This window comes from Elephas maximus, chromosome 1 (assembly GCF_024166365.1).
Source record: "Elephas maximus indicus isolate mEleMax1 chromosome 1, mEleMax1 primary haplotype, whole genome shotgun sequence".
In the NCBI taxonomy this organism is placed as follows: Eukaryota; Metazoa; Chordata; class Mammalia; order Proboscidea; family Elephantidae; genus Elephas; species Elephas maximus.
The window spans coordinates 27176541-27190216 of NC_064819.1; the positions used below are offsets into that span (position 1 = coordinate 27176541).

At 41.3% G+C, this 13676-nt stretch overlaps 1 long non-coding RNA gene across 1 annotated transcript in view; it reads left to right on the forward strand.

The window, feature by feature from the left end:
- The first annotated feature begins 2805 nt into the window (after positions 1-2805).
- LOC126064237 (uncharacterized) overlaps positions 2806-13676 on the forward strand; it is a 49466-nt gene continuing 38595 nt past the window's right edge. The window contains exon 1 of the long non-coding RNA XR_007514508.1: positions 2806-3919. This is a non-coding gene — a long non-coding RNA (uncharacterized LOC126064237). The remainder of the gene's footprint in view (positions 3920-13676) is intronic.

Here is a 13676-nt window from a genome sequence, read left to right on the forward strand (position 1 = left end):
TTCTGGTCTCAGGCTGATGGAGTCTCTGGTTTATGTGGCTCCTTTTGTCTATTGGGCTAGTATTTTCCTTGCGTCTTTGGTGTTCTTCATTCTTCTTTGCTCCAGATGGGTTGAGACCAACTGATGCCTATTAGATAGGTACACGTTAGCTTTTAAGACCTCAGTCTTTGTCTGTTTCTTTATGAACTTATCATGGGTTGTTCTGGATTATACTTACTGGTGTCTATGTCTTATATTCCACCCTGTTAGACCATGAACTTTTGGAGGACAGGACAAGATTGATGTTTGAAGTATTAATAGTACCTTTCAATTTTTTTTTTTTTTTCCCAGTGTACACCATGAAGCACCAATAAAATCTACCCTGAAAAATGTTTAATGAACGAATGAATTTGACTTCGGAGAGCACTAATAGTGGTTTGATGAGCATATATTATGTATAGCTACTCTGCTAAAAACTATCTCATTTAATTATCACCAATAAACACATGAGGTTATTCTTGTTGTTACCTTCTACAAATAAAAAAACTAAAGCTCAAAGTTGAAAACCTAACCCAACATTACATAGCTAGCAGAAGTGTAGGCCAGGATTTAAACCCAGGTCTGTCTGGCCCAGTGGTATCCTGTCACTGGCTTGCTCCAGCTCACAAGAGTTGACTTAAATTTTTAACGGTCAGCTGGCTGAAAAGTACAGCCATTATTAAACATGAAGTCATATAAACTTACAATTAAATAAATTATATTAAAAACAAAGGCAATAAATACTTTAAACTCATCATTTCCTATTTATTTTGCTATATTTTTATTATAATATATGCTCTTGGGGCTACTTACGTTTCTCGTATCTGTATGCTTATTGTTGTTAGTTGCTGTCACGTTGATTCCAACTCATGGCAGCCCCAAGTAGAAATGCTGTACCATGGTGTGCTGCTATTCATTTCTCCAAATTCCACATTCAGTGACATCACATTGGTAGCTTGAAATTGGCCATAGTGGGAGTATTTACACCAAGGAAATGGCACATACTACGTATTAGGGCTTCCTCCCACTAACCACCGCCCCCGGCCCATCCCAAGAACTGATTGTTAAACATTTACCAGCACATCACTAGTCTGGCCCCAAAACTGGACTAAACGTCAGTAAGTAATAGGCTTTAGGCCCAAGATAAACATAGACTCATCCATTTCCTGGCCTAGTCTTCACCCAACAGGGCCTAGCTTTTGATCATCACAGATAAGCTGCTTCCAGATGATAGAAAATTGACCTTTACTTGGCTCCTTTGGGTTTCAGAGTTGGAATGGAAGTAGCTCTCAATTATGTTATGACTACTTCCATATATCCTAACAAATTTAATTACAGTCTCATCATATCCAGGAATATGCCATGTAACTCTTACAGTAATATTGGAATTTTTCCAAAACATGGATATAAATTTATTCTCCAAAGCTTATATTAATATAATACCCTATTGTTTTATGTATATATCTTCAAAACCTGGGTTCCAAATACACAGTTTCCATACTATGTAATTTATAAGTAATCTCATGAAATGAGATCTGAACTTTGAAACGAGGTTATAGGATTTGAGTACAGTTTTTTCACTCAAGAGTAGATTAGTTAATATTGCTGGGCCTCTGTTTCCTCATATTCCCAATGAGGGATTTGGCTTACAGGCTCTATAAGACCCCTTTGGCTCTACTTCTCAGCAGCACCGCATGTTGCCTCTCTTTTCAAGGGCTCCGTTTCTGCATCTGTAAACAATGACAGTTCCTAAAGTCATTTGTAGCTTCATAAGCTTGTGGTTCCATGTGGAAAGCTGTATTTTCCACTTAATGTGTCGTTCCTATCAGATACCATCATCCTTTAACACCAGAAAAAAGCCAGGCAACCTGCTGAGCAACCAGTGATCTGGTGCCAAGAGAGGACCTAGAGATGGAACAGCTTTTCTGGCCAGGAGCTCCAACTGCCACAAGGCCAGGTTGCCACAGCCATCAAAATAAAGGGAAGTACGTGGGTGGAGGGAGTGCCTTTGCTGTTTTCTTTTTGGTAGTCCAAAAGACTAAAGAGGAAAAGGTGAAGTATGTGTACATGGGTTTTGATTTGACAGCCTAGCTGGGCCTGTAGTGATGGGGGTGAGGGGTGAAGGGAGGAAGGCACAAAATATAAGACAGAAGGTTGTGATGCCTCCTATTGTATTGGGGCCATGGAGAAGTGACGGTGATTAACACAGGAGCCTCTAGGGTGGTTCTCAAGGTGGGCAGAGCACAGGAGCTCAAATAAAACATCTCTCTCCCTACCCTTAACTTACCTGTTGACCCTGAGCCCGTAGCTCATTTGTATCTTTATGGAAAATCAGAAAATGGTCTTGACTTTTCATTGACATCTTCATTTTTATCCTCATTCAGTCACTCCTGTATGGTTTTCAGGTTAAAAAAGCACTTGGGCATCCAAAATCGCATTTGACCCACGGAACAACTCTGTCAAATAGGCATTATTACTTGCATCTTTCAGAGGAAGAATTGGAGGTTCAGAAAGGTAACTGAAATAACTTGTGCAAGATCGCCTAGATGTGGAGCTAAAACGGAAATCCAGCTTGTTCCTTTGACTAATCAGACTGGTGCACTTTTCCTGCCTCCAAATCAGGCCTCTACCTGACGACATCAAGACTGTTAACTAAGATGAGAAGTTTCTGAGCTGCTGCTCACCTGAGGAATCCCAGAGCCACATGAGAGAAAGAAGGAACTGATGAATTCATAGATTCAATGAATCCTGGAACTGGAAAGGACCCTACACATCACCTGGTATATCCTCTTCAATTTTCAAATGGGGAAATGAGGCATGCGGTATGTCCAAAGTCATGTACAGGGTCCGAGTCAAAGCTGGGACTCAAGCACAGATATTATTGCATATTATTGCCATCTGCTGAGGCATTGTTCATTTCATCTGCTTTTCAACCCACCACCACCACCAGCAACACATACGAGATCACAACTACTTTAAAACCCTTTGACCATCACTGGGGGGACATGTAACATTTTCAACTAGCGTGGGCATGGACTGAAGCACCCTTGATGAAGGGAGGACAGCACGCTCCAACCTCAGCTGTCATTTTGCATTTGATCTATTCTGTGCCAGGAACTGGATTTGTTGCTGGTGAGAATAGTGACTCATGTTCTTCTGACACCGACCAACTACTTTATCCTGCCGTGGCCTGGTAGACACAAACATTTAGTATGTCATTAAAAAAATAAAGACCCCTTCATCATCGAGTCCCTCAGGATAGGTCTTGCCTAAGCCTGAGGACTTACTCAAACCCAAATCAAACTTTGACCCCAAATGCATCCAGATAGGTTTTATTTTAAAAATCATTGATTTGTAATCCAGCCCTGAAGGTTAGCAAAATGTGATAGAGAAAGAGCCTCATTTGGGAGTTACCTGTCCTGAGTCTATTCCCACTTCTTTTATTAAACTGATCCGTCATCTTTGGCAACGTATTTGCTCATTTGCCAAATAAACTGGCTAAAGTAGGTGATCTAGATGATCTATTTTAATGGGTTCCTTATGAGATTATACTTTTATCAGAAGCACCTTGTACATCTCTGTGTTTCTATATGGTCTTGCCGGGCTTTGGGGCTGAGGTTTGGCCCATGTTCTTAGAGGGCTCTGCTCTGTTTCTGAAAGGGTGAAGAGCTCCCTAAAACCTACGATGAACTGTGTCAAGTTTACCTCTTCGAGGTTAACTTCAGGATCACCAACAAAGAGTAAAGCAAACTTCAGAACTTGACATGCGTTAAGCTTTCTCTTTCTCATAGCAATGTCTTTTTTGAAACCTATTTTCTAGGCCAGATGGACGGGCCACCCATCATTTCCATCCAAGAGGTAAAGATGAATTCAGGGGAAAAGCCCACTGGGCTAAAAACAGGTGAGACGTTTTATGTAAAAAGTCACAGATGGTTGTCTCAAGATTCAGCTGGCTTTGGCCCTGGAGAACTGGCTGTTATTGATTTTTTCTAGCATGACTGTAAGAACTCAGGTCTGAAACTTGGGTCTCTTCATTTATTTACTCAACTGCCATTTATTTCCTGAGTGCCTATGCAGTGCCAGGCACTTTGCTATGCTGTGGGAAAACGAGGATAAATTTAAGAACGCTCCTGATCAGAAGGAGAATAGCGTCTCCCAGAGATAATTTGGCAAGTACATAGATAACTGTAGCTTAAGGAAGAGGCTTCTTTGCGCGGAGAAAGCTCTAGGCTACAGGGAGAAAAGTGAGATTCTGTCCCACTGAGCGTGTTCCCCAGAGGAGGTGGCACCTTGCGTTTTGATGATGGTCAAGCAGGATTTTTATGTTCAGGTAGGATTTTGATGATCAAAAAGATTGGGGCGCTTACTTCTCTGTGATACCATTTTTCCATCTGTAAAGTAATAATTGTGTCAATCTCATAGAGCTGTGGTGAGCAATATGGGAGTTTATATGTACTCATGTTCTTAGAAAAGTTCCTGGGACATTGTTAGTGCTCAGAACTGTTTATCATATTTATTCTTAGCCTCTGAGTAAAATTACCCAAGGGTTTCTTGCAATTTCAAAGGGGAGGTCCAGGGAGGTAAGACCAAGCACGTGGAATTCTATTTTAAGTTACAGTAAAACAGACTCAGGGCTTTGTGGGTGCTTACGCTGTGTACTTCATAAGTGTGCTTTTATTTTCTCTCCTTTCCCCCTAAATTCATCTTTCTCTCTCTTTCTCCCCAAATTCATCTTTCTCAATCACTTACACACACACACATACACACACATGCATACACACACACCACTGTCTGTCTCTGTAGAAGCTGGATTGTTTATCAGCAGCTCCAGATACAGGAGTGTTTCACATGAATTTTGGAAACTGAAATGATTTCAGAGATAATAAGCATTAAGAACGTTGACGTGATATACAAACAATAGAGGACTTCATACTGAAATCGGTATATTTAAGAGAGGTGGGTTTTCCTTTCTGTTGCCTTTTTTTTTTTTTTTTCCAAAAGCATCATCATTTATGTGGTTTGAAAATGATCTTTCCTCTGGAAATAAGCCATCACAACCCAGAATGCTGAGATGTAGCTGATTACCTGGATCAAGGGCTCAGTCCCTTTTGAGCGAGGCTTCACCCTCTTTCGGGCATGGCAGCCAACAAGGTGAATTTGCTTTGAGTCAGATATTTTACATAAACCAAAGAGGTTACCCCTACGATGAACTGTCTGTCTGTTGTTCCCCACCCCCACTCCGTCCCACATACCATCACAGGAAGGCATTAGCGGTTTCAAGACTTGAACTTTCTCTCAAACATTTCTTTACCTGAACTAGGCAGGGTTTCTACATTAAAATATAACCGTCACCATGCCTGTCATAGTTAATGACTATGGATGTGTTGTCCTTTTGGATGTAAAGATTATAAAATGGTATTTCTCACTCACCATGGGTGTGGCAAATAGCGGGGAAGAGTATTCCCTCCTGGACTGAGCTGTGTTTTTTTTTCTCTCTTGGTCGACCAGAATTGGGGTTCTTGGAGAGCATCTAGCTCAGCCCACGCCTCTTCCATTTTATAGATGGAGAAACTGAGGGCCAAAGAGAGAGCATGACTTGCCAAGGTCATGCAAGGGTTAGAACCCAGGGCTCTTGAATCATAGTCCAGGATTCTAACACCAGAACAAAAGATTAAAACTCTAGCCTATAACCACGGCCTCAGAAAAATCAGTACTCTCACAATACAACCCACCCATAATGACACAACACAATAACTTTGGCCTGGAAGAGTTGTTATGTATATAAATAAGATAACGAATGTGAAACGTTCATGTAAAATGTTAAAGCACTAACTAGGTGGTGGATGAAGACTGCAGACCTCTACTCAAGTCAAGGAAAAAATAAGAATTATTTTCTTCCTGCAAGTAAAACTGAATTCCCAAGGCCATTTAAAATATCTATTTACCTATATGATTTCTTTCAGCCTGAAGTTTCCTTTGCAGAGTTAAGTATTAGGCAGTTTCGTGTCATTCTAGAGTTAAAGATAATTTGTCTCAGTCTACATACAATCTTCAGCCAAGCACAAACTGTGGCTGAGGTCAAAAGTAGAAACACTAAGTGAAACTTTTGATGGCACTTGTTGACCTAGGAGTCCTGGTGGTGTAGTGGTTAAGGGTTCAACTGCTAACCAAAGGGTCTGCACTTTGAATCCACCAAGCTGTTCCTTGGAAACCCTATGGGGCAGTTCTACTCTGTCCTACAGGGTTGCTATGGGTGGCAACCAACTCGTCAGCAACGGGTTTGGTGTTTTTGGTTTGTTGACCTAGACTTAGGGCAGAAAGTCAAAACTCTGAGTGGAGGATTCCAATTAAACAGGTAAATAATATCTTTATCTATTTAGCTATTTAACTAAAGTCTTGCCTAATAGAGCAACAGAGTTTGGAAGAGATGACTGAAGGTTAGTTCAGCAGGAAGATATGTTGGGCTTGAGAATAGAAGTATATGCTGCTGATTGAATTTTTAAGATATGGGTTTAAAACAAGTAGAGTCACCTGTCAGCTTGGTGAAAACACATTTCACACTTGTGGAAGCAGGATCAGGCTTGTTCAGAGCCACCGATAAGAATAAGTTCCCACAAGACAAAGTTTGGTTAAGAACTTTCCAATAATCTAAGCTGTTAAAACATGGATCCTGGCTGCCTCTAGAGGTAGTGAGAGCCTCATCACAGAAGCTAATCAACAGAGGCTGTTGAAGGGATGCTGAAGGGGAGGAGTCAAGCTTAGAGAGGGTACAGGTTGGATGAATGCCCCTTTTGGTCTGCCATGCCGCTAAGAGTCTCTCTGAAAGTTGATGATTCTGAAATGACACAACTTAGAATTCCTTTCACTAAAGAAGGAAGGATGTTAGAAGAGCCATGGAAGACAGAATGACAATAGATAGAATGAAAAATCCTTGGCAGGCCTCTCGTCTTTTCTTCAATAAGTGGAGAATGCTGGGATCCTGCACTCAGAAATGAAAGGGTAGTGAATTTCCATGGAGATAAAAGGAACTGCCTCCAGTCCTATATGCAGGCAACATGTGGAAGTCCTTGCTTTCAGAAGGATTGTGCTTTTTTTTTTTTTAAACACAAAGGCTTCTGTGGCTGAAGTGATGGAATCCAGACTGTACAGCTGGAATTGCGCTGTTAGGTGGAATCAAGCCTGGAGGACCACACTGCCTGGCCTGGTGCGTGTGACGCTGGGATGGCCTGAGCAGCGAGGGGTTGTGGTCCTGGGGTGGTTGTATAGTTTTTCTTGGAATTTGTTCTACTGCTTTGAGTGGCCAATGGGATCATTAGAGAACATCCCACTGTTTATCAAAACAGACTCCGTGGAATCCTAATCCCATAAGATCCATGTTCTGGGGTCAAATTAGAGGAAGGTTGCATATTCATGGTGCCTCTCCCCCCCACCCCCACCCCAACTTGCTCCCCTGGAGATCTACAGGGTGCATTCACACGTAAAGGATCTGAAAAGGGCTGAAGCAAAGCAACCTGCTTCATTTTGAACAATACTGCTTTTCTCTAATTTATTTGACCACAGTAACCATCTTGGCCTAACATTACTGCCATCCTGGGGATTAGTTCTCCAAGGTGAACACTTTGGACAATATTTTTGGGTAATTCCATGGATGCGCAGTATAACCAGAAGTAACACTGAGAGAATTTAATGCCACCCTTACATGTTTTGAATGGAGAAAGTAGAGGTCCACAAGGGTTATACAAATGTAATGACCACCAGCTACTAACCTTGACCAGTTGCTGTCAAGTTGACTCATGCTGACCTGTCATGGATTGAATTGTGTCCCCCAGAAATGTGTGTCAACTTGGCTAGTCCATAATTCCCAGTACTGTGTGACTGTCCACAATTTTGTCATCTGATGTGGTTTACCTATGTGTTGTAAATCCTGCCCCTATGATGTTAATGAGATGGAATTAGTGGCAGTTATGTTAATGAGGCAAGACTCAATCTACAAGATTAGATTGAGTGATTAGATTGTGTCTTAAGCCAACCTCTTTTGAGATATTAAAAAAAGGAGTGAGCAGAGAGCAACATGGGAACCTCATACCAACAAAAAAGCAGTGCCAGGAGCAAAGCACACCCTTTGGACTGGGGGTCCCTGGGCTGAGAACCTCCTTGACCAGGGGAAGATTGATGACAAGGACCTTCGTCTAGAGCTGACAGAGAGAGAAAGCCTTCCCCTGGAGCTGATGCCCTGAATTTGGACTTGTAGCCTACTAGCCTGTGAGAGAATAAATTTCTCCTGGTTAAAGCCATCCACTTGTGGTATTTCTATTATAGCAGCACTAGATAACTAAGATATGATCCCATGTGTGTCAGAGTAAAACTGTGCTCCATGGGTTTTCAATGGCTGATTTTTCAGAAGTAGGCCACCAGGCCTTTCTTCCAAGACACCTTTAGGTAGACTTGAACCTCCAACTTTGCAGTTGGCAGCTAAGTACACTAACCAGTTGCACCACCCAGGGACTCCCAATCTTATAAGAACCAAAAATTTTTAAATGTCAGTAAATAACCATGTAACATTTGATCATAGGTTATGATGTAATACTATATATAAGTTCAGATGGCAGTTACAAGAATGTAAGAACTGCCCTCTTTTGCTGTGACTACTCAGGTACATCACTCTCCTTTTATTAGCATCAGGTCCCCTCATCTTTAAAATGGGGAGGATAATGCTTGTCTGGCTGATCTCACAAATTCTGGTGAGAATCAAGAAAGAGAAAGGATGTGAAAGTGGTTTGTAAATTGTAATGTGCTGTCTGAATGGCAGGGATCCTTCCTCCCCCCAATATGTTGAGACTGTGGCCTGCATCAATAGGATGTGTATATTTTCAGTTGCTTCTTGTTAGTGAGGGTGGTTTGCATAAATCTCTCCACAGACCCCATCTTTTAACCACTTTCATGAGTTAGTAAGGTGGCCTGCTACCTCAGCGCGGAAGCTCTCAGAAAAGCCAATTACCCCCTGGAATGGGATGTTGAATTGTTGACCTTATGCTCACAGACTTGTGACAGGGGAAAGCGGAAAGTTATGGGAAGGGTCAAACCCCCGGCAGATTTTTAGATATTTGAGTCTTCATTCTCATAAACACCTGCAAAGACAAAGGACTCCAAATTCTGTGTTGTCAGGCCTTAGAAGAATAAAAAGAAGATGAAGGCAACAACAACATCACCACAAGCAAAGAGAGAGAGAGGAGAGAGAATGACTCAGTTGGTGAAGCTTTGGTATCTTATCTCTGGAATGTTATTGATGATCTGAGTGTAGTGTGAGATCTTAAGCGAAATGAATTGGTGGTTTCAGTTCCGGATATGGTATGCAAAAAAAAAAAAAAAAAAAAGCCCTCTTTGAAATTCAGCGCTTCCTTGTCTGTGCTTCAGGAAGCCACACGCCTGAAGCTGAGTGTGGAAACTGACTCATTTCTAGCCCTTTGAGTTAGTCTTTCAAGCCCCCAGACTGTGGGCAGGATCTGGGGCCTAATGGGAAACCAGAATCAGGTCTGCCCAAACTTGGAGACGGAGAATCAGAGACAGGTCATCAGATGCCAGAAGGTTCTACAGGTAGCACACCTATAGCAGACCTCTTAGACAAGCTATCTCCAAAGCTTTTCAACTTGCAACTGGCAGTAGGTAGATCGCCTGAAAGAGGAGAAAGCAAAAACACAAATGCCATCCTCTCCAACACTTGATTTTCAGAGTTGCGTTAAAGCAAGTTGGCTGACTGACCCTTGTGGTGGAAGGACATTAGGACCTTGAGACTTTAAATATAAAGGATATCATTGTATTTTCACACCAACAGGTGCGAAGACACACTGAACCATTCTTCTCCTTGACTGTTGTGTCTGAGTACCACTCAGATACTAACGAGGAAAAGGAGAGGCCTTTTAAATAACTTACGTGGAAGGGAAAGACATGCTAGAGCCTGTATTTTTCCCATTTTCCTTTTGCATAAGACGTGCAAGTTAAACTGAGGCGTGGGACAACAGGATGAAAAGGTGTTCAGATGTTCTACAAGTGACCATTTCAAGCTTGACCCTTTTAACCTACGATCAATGTTTTCCACACTTCCTGCAGACCATGGTAACATGGAAAATAATCACTAATCCCGTTTTGATCAATTCCCATTGACACACCAAAAACAAACAAAAAACTTGTTGAGGGATAACGAGGCTGCTGGTTTAAAATGAGAAGTAGAGAAAGACAAGGTGATGCCCTGGAGAAAAAAACAACAGCAAAACACTTGGTTTAGGGTCAGAAGACAAGAATTTGCTCAGTCTATGACCTCTGGCAATTCCTCATTTGTGAAGTGTGAACAGTAATTACAAAATGAGATCATACCTGTGAAAGCGCTTACCTTGTCAATGGTAAAACACCTGTGCGAGGGCTCATAGTTATTATTATACAGAAACTTTTAAATATTAATGATTATTTGGTGTTAGAGGTGTCATTTCAGACTTCATCATAGAATAAATATTAATCTTCCCAATTTACACATCTGGAAAACTTTTGTAAAACAGCTCTCATTACTGATTTATTTGAAAGCCACTTACTTCCAAGAAGGATTGGAGGTAACTTACAATATTAGACGCAAGAAAATAGGCTTGTTAAAACATGAATAAAAGCTTAAGATCTGGCTATAAAAGAGGAAGACATTTAGGAGAAAGAAAACCCAGAATAAAAATAAGAATAATTTTAGTGAAGCATAGGTTAATTTTTTTATTGTGTATATATATATACATACCTATATATATGTGTGTGTGTGTATATGTGTATATATATATATAGCCAAACATTTATCATTTTGACATTTAATATATACATTTCACTGACATTACTTACATTTGTATTGTACAACCATCATCACTATCCATTTCCAAATTTTTCCACCACCCTAAATCAGTGCCCCGTAAGCAATGACTTCCTCTTTCCCCCTTCCTCTGACCCCTGGTAATCACGAATAAACTTTGGTCTCTATACAGTTGCCTATTCTAGATATTTCATATAAGTGGGATCCTACAATATTTGTCCTTTTGTGTCTGATTTATTTTACTCAGCATGAGGCTTTCAAGGTTCATCCACATTGTTGCATATCTGAGGACTTCATTTCTCCTTCTGGCTGAGATACACAGCTTCATTTTGGGCTTCCCCGCAGCTTAGACAAAAAGGGAAATGCGTTGTCTAACACAGTCCCCGTCATCTAATAAAGAACACGATCTATTCATCTGGGCGACCAAACACTTGCTGGCATTAAACTCCACAAGAAATATATCCCATGCCTTCATTACCCACACCCATTGCCATCGAGTCGATTCTGACTCATAGCGACCCTATAGGACAGAGTAGAACTGCCCCATAGGGTTTCCAAGGAGTGCCTGGTGGATTCGAACTGCTGACCTTTTGTTTAGCAGCTGTAGCACTTAACCACTTCACCACCAGGGTTTCCATGCATCTGTTAGTTAGGGGTTCTCAGAAGCGAAAATGGGCAGCCTCTTCAAAGGCAGATACAGCAAAGATACCATTCCAGTCTAGCTACTAACAGCTAAACAAACAGAAAGATGATGAATAGAAGGAGCAAGCTGCCTTAAAAAATAAATAAATAGGATAGAGAACATCAATGTTTGCCCTCGGCTGGGGCGTACTGGCTGGCACGGGGAATCGCGGAGGCAGTTATCCTTTATTAGGGGCTCAGGTAGGCAAGGCGATATGAGATGCCTTGCACAAGGTCATTTGGTGTTCTGAAGTTGACTCTGCATCCTGAGTTCCTTAATATGTTTTTTTTTTTTTTTTTTTTAGGTCCCAGTGTTCTAAGAAAGCTCCCTGTTGATGTACATCTCTCATGTTAGATTTAGATTGTCTCCTTTTAGGCAGAGTTCCATGGAAATACTGCCCGGGGTTTGTAAAATGCCGTCTGATTTGGTCCTTGTTGGAGTGGACAGCGATCTCTATGGTGGACACATTGCCTGAGAGTTGGCAAGGCAGCGACCTCAGAATCCAGTTCTTGTAGGCTATGATTACGCCAATGCCATAGTAAATTCCTGTTTACTTGAAATAGCTGATGAATTGGGTAGTCTGGGCAATGGAAAATTCTGGTTGATCTGGTGATGTATTATTCACTGATTCTTGGTTTCCAAAGACGTAAATTACAACACAGTTTGCTAAACACTAAAATGAAACTGAGTATGATTTGGACTTTCTTTGATGATTCCTGAGATACTTCACAGTCTATAAGCACCTAGTGCTGTTGTTAATATCATGACTTCACATTTTCTTGGAGACTAGGTGCAAAATCAGAACCTGGGGGAAATTGGACTGCATTTAGAGAAACTCCCGACCAGGCTATGGGAGCTGTTTTTGCTGTTTAGTTGAATCATTTCATCCTGGATATCAGTTTGTTGGTAAATGCAATAATAAACACAAATATATTAGCATGGAGCCCTGGTGGTGCAGTGGTTAAGAGCTCAGCTGCTAACCAAAATGGTCGGCAGCTTGAATCTGCTAGCTGGAGCAGTTTTACTCTGTCCTATAGGTTCGCTATGAGTCAGAGGCAACTGGAAAGCAATGGTTTGGTTTTTTTTTTTTTTTTTTTTTTTTTTTTGTGATATATTAGCATAGGAAACCCTATGGAAACCCTATGGAGCAGTTCTACTCTGTCCTGTAGGTTTGCTATGAGTCAGAATTGACTCAATGGCAAGGGTTTGGGTTTTTTTTTTTGTGTGTGTGTGTATTAGCATAGTATCTAGTATATTGTTTTACCATATTTTTTTTACCCAAGAACGTTAGAAAAAACAGAAAATAATCTGATTCATTTAACTAGCCAGCTTGGCAGCTGAACAAATTCAGTTCATAGAGTGTTAGGTCTGGCAGGGGCTTCAGAGATAATATGCCTAAGTCTATCTTTTTTGTAGTTGTTGATGTTTTAACTTTTTTATCAAAATATACATACAGAAGAGTGCGCAGACAAATGCGTATCTTGGCAAAGATTATAAACTGAACACACCCATGTAACCAGAACTCAGTTCAAGTCCTGCCTCCTTGCAAGCACTGTCTCCCCACAAAGCAGCCATTATCCTGACATCTGAACACATAGATTGCTTTTTTCTCTTTTGGTGATTTATACAAGTGGAGCCATAGTTAGTCCCCTTTTCTATCTGGCCTCTTTACCACCAGTTGCCGTTGAGTTCATTCCAACTCCTGGCGACCTTATGTGTATCAGAGTAGAACTGTGCTCCATAGGGTTTTCAATGGCTGCTTTCTATCATCTCTTGTAAAAGAAAACAAAGGCCAGGCGAGGGAGCACAGCTCTCCTACCATCTCATGGTCACCCAGGGTTAGAGTTGATACTAGGATCCACGTCTTCCAGGTCTAAGATGAGGGCTCTTTTAGCAGACTGACCCCTACAACGTGTAGAGAGTTTCTGCACGGTGGGAAACAGAGATGGAGGAGAAATGGTCCCTTTGCTCAGGGACTCTAGGAATTTACCATATCAATTCTGCTTGAGGGTCGTCAAAGTTCCCTTCATATAAAAGCCCTGGCTCTGTCTCTTAGACAGTTCACAAGGTAAAGGCCTAATGAAGCCCCAGAATCCAGTCAAAACAGAAACTTTTCCAAAAAGAGCAGTCACACAA